The sequence below is a fragment of the Monopterus albus genome, unplaced genomic scaffold (genome assembly GCF_001952655.1).
Source record: "Monopterus albus unplaced genomic scaffold, M_albus_1.0 scaffold12.1, whole genome shotgun sequence".
NCBI lineage: Eukaryota > Metazoa > Chordata > Actinopteri > Synbranchiformes > Synbranchidae > Monopterus > Monopterus albus.
This window is the reverse complement of record NW_018127892.1, coordinates 2,722,025-2,725,826: the sequence shown is the minus strand read 5'-3', so window position 1 is coordinate 2,725,826 and position 3,802 is coordinate 2,722,025.

Here is a 3,802-nt window from a genome sequence, read left to right as displayed (position 1 = left end):
GCATTCCTGAATAACAAGTGGTAAGTGTATCATCCCTGAGGTTTTCACCCTCTGTTTGACTTTGCACTACAGTGAGGAACTCACAAGGTACATGCTTTTTCTTTCCCCTTTAGGGGAATAAAATCCAAGCAGGAACAAACCAAACTACAACTAAACATTTCACAAGCACAACGTTTTACCTGTCAACTTGTTCATGATGTTTAGATACTGTGCATTAGAGACAAATCTGGCAGTTACAAATTACAGTATGAGGGTAGATTTTTTTTATCACATGTTCAGTAAATACCAATAAATTAAATAGTTTGATAGATTCCGAACTTCTGCTGCTGATTTGACAGTAAATGCACCAACACTACTATTTTCAGTAAAACATCAAAGATAAACAAGGCCATATATAACTTATTTCTGACTGCCACATTATAATTTAGTCCAATCATGAAAATGCACCAGTGGCATTCCTTTATGCACTGTTAATGTAGGTAATTCATATATACAAAACCTGTACATATTTGTTTAATGCAGACGGATACTCTAGTCACTTGAAAAGCCACATTATTTGCATGTTTAAAGACCTTTGTCATTGTACATTATATTTACAAAACAAAATATACCCAAAATGTCAGAATAAAGTGACACAATCTTAAATTATCCCCCTCATATCTTTCATGTAAGACCTTTTAATATACCTTTCAAGAATAATACACTTATGTCTACAAACACTTACTTGAGTTACTTTTTTGTTTTATTAAAGCCATTTATATTCATGGTTACACAAGTGATGATAAAGATATAACCTTTAGTGAATAAATATTGATTAATAAATAAATACTGGATTCATAAAATAACTCCAAACATATCAGTTTCGTTAGGTAGGTAAAGCGAATTAAGCTCTTCCCTAACTTTAGGAACAAAAAGCTTTCTGAGGAGCATCAGTAATGAGCCCCCTACTAATGTTTGAAACATGTCCAAAATGCCTCTGTTGACGCGCCGTCCCCACAAATCCAGTTTGGCTTTAAATGCAGCTACTTTATCTGCCAACTTGAAGACAGTTGTCATTTTCCCCTGAAGTGACAGATTGAGTTCACTGAGCAGGCTGAATATGTCCACAAGTAAGCTAGTTTTGGCGCTCAAGTGACCGAGATGTAACCGAGAGAATGCGGCCATTTTTCAAAATAAAAGATTGTTCAGACTCAGATAATAAATAAAACGGAAATAATTAATGATTTCTTGTGCGGCCCGGTACCAATTGATCCACGGACCGGTACCGGTCCGCGGCCCGGGGGTTGGGGACCACTGATCTAGAGTGTTCTTGCCCCGGGTGGGAATGTTCACATGTTGGTAATATTTGGGAAGTATGGTCCATAAATTGTTGTATCTGTTGTATGTTAGCAGTGCATGACATTTGTGTACTGCAGAAAGAGTAAAAAAACACACAAAAAAGAAGAAAATGAAGAAATAGCTGGCATTCGACAGTGGAACGTGCAAACACGTCTGCCTCGGTGGGTGCCATCTTGCAGCCATCTTTGGATTATGGTTTATCACTTACTCTAAGCTGCCTTGGTTGTCTATACTGGCCAGAGACAGCGAATGACTCAACTCAGCACTCCCACAAGATAGCAGTTAACTCTGAGGGGTAGCTGGCCAGTCGTGCGTCTCGCTATCTCATCATGCATCATTACGCCTGCAGCCAATCACACTGCCTTCAGCATGAGTAAGCATGAAGTTAGGGCCACATGAACTCCATAGCTGTTATTACATGAAGCTTGATGGAGCATAAAGCCCATTTTTCACTTATGACTGAATAAATACCCTCAAGAATTTCATTTAACACACAGTGTAGATCTTATGTGCACAAGATATACTTTGTGGCCTCCTGTTTTTTGTTTTCTTTCTGAGGATAAACTGGAAAGATCACAGTATAGTTGTTAGTATTTCTTGAATGCACACAGGCTGGGTAGCCCTCACTGAGGCATTTTTCATCAAACTTCAATAAAACCTTGTGAACCACAAAGTCTACACTGGTTCCACAAAGCTCAGTTGATTTGTAAAGACATTTTAACATGATGTCAACACATGAATTGCACCATTTGCTGCTGCTGCTTTACAGCACCCTGGTTAAGGGTGAGCGAGGCTCCCAGAACTATGTCAGTGGCTTTTATCATACTGTAGCAGCACTCACAATAATAATGAAGCACAAGCATTATCAAAGTGGTCCAGCTTTTGCAGAGACAGGTCTGGGAGGTTAGTGTAGGGCAGGACCTCTCCTTCCAGTAGAGACCATAGACTAGACAGTTTATGACAGAGACAGACAACATGCAACCAGAGTCCCAGCTATGGAGGCCTGCTCTAAAGACCCTGTGTATGCAGGGTCTCTACAGGGGTTGGGAAACAGCACCTGTACGGTATAACCTGAATGACAGTTACTACACATACTGTATCACTACTGTCATAAAGAAAATCAGCGAAATCACTAACATTTGCAACCAAAACTGTTCTAATACAAAGGAAATATTTTTGGATAACTGCCAAAACACACATAACTAGTGGTTACAGTCAGACTGCTGTAAGCGTAGACGGATTATTAGACATGGGGCCCCTAGACACAGAGATGCTAAAGGCCCATAGAAGCAAGACTCACAGATTATGCAACCACATGATTTGTAGTCAGTTTGTATATTTTTGTGGCTGCTTCGTGTCTCTTTTTAGTCATTTTGTGCTCATTTTTGTTTGTTTTGCATCTCTTTGTAGTTGTTGTTTTTCTGACTTTTGTTGCCTTTTGTAGTAATTGATTGATGTTTCAACTAAAAGGTTGATATCACAGTACTCTGATCTAGGGGCCTCCTGACCCCTTGCCCCCTGGGCTTGTGCCTGGTATGCCCATTCAGTAATTCTTCCATGATTGCAAACCATTTCAAAAGAAGTTACTCAGCTCCTATATAGTTTTGCTAGCACATAACTAAGATTACCTTTATGATCAGTGTAAAAGCAGCGATCTCTCCTCACATTTAAATACTGGTAGCCTAAAATCTATGCAGGCCATTTATGCATCTTTACAATACTCTAACTCTGTGAACATGAAGACCACTGTCAGCTTGACAGTCAGTTCCCCTGCACTGAAATAGCTACTGAGCATTACTGGAATCATTGTAGACCTCGGCCTAAATTTAAGCATGTGAAACCTGACCCACACAGGTTACTGTAAGACAATGAACTAGGAATAATTATTTCTTGTGCTGATATTGGTCACACTGATGGAACATTATATTAGCGATCGTTTAGGAGATTTTGCAAATATTTCTGAGTGATAACTGCAGTGCAGCTCGCTGATTCAGGCTCTTTAACTGCTGCTGATGTGTTTTTTAAAGATAAATGTGCATTAATGTCACCCATTATTTGTGCTCCAGTGGATTAAAATAGCAGCTCTGCTCTTTATTTAGCCATTGCCTTGGTGAATCGTAGCGTCAGAGCTTCATTGCTGATGGCCTTTTATAGTCATCATGCACAAGGTTAACTGTCACATCCCTCGAAACACAGGCCGAGGTGGTGGCGTGGCAGCGATCTTTGACTCAAGCCTATTAATCACCCCTAGACCTGAACATAGTTATAACTCATTTGAAAGTCTCACTCTGAGTCTCTCACACCCAAACTGGATAACTCAAAAGCCAGTTCTATTTGTTACTGTATACCGTCCACCTGCTCCTTATTCAGAGTTTTTAAGTGAATTCTCAGACTTTCTGTCTGATTTCGTGCTTAGTACAGATAAAATAATCATAGTAGGCGACTTTAATATTCATGTAGATGC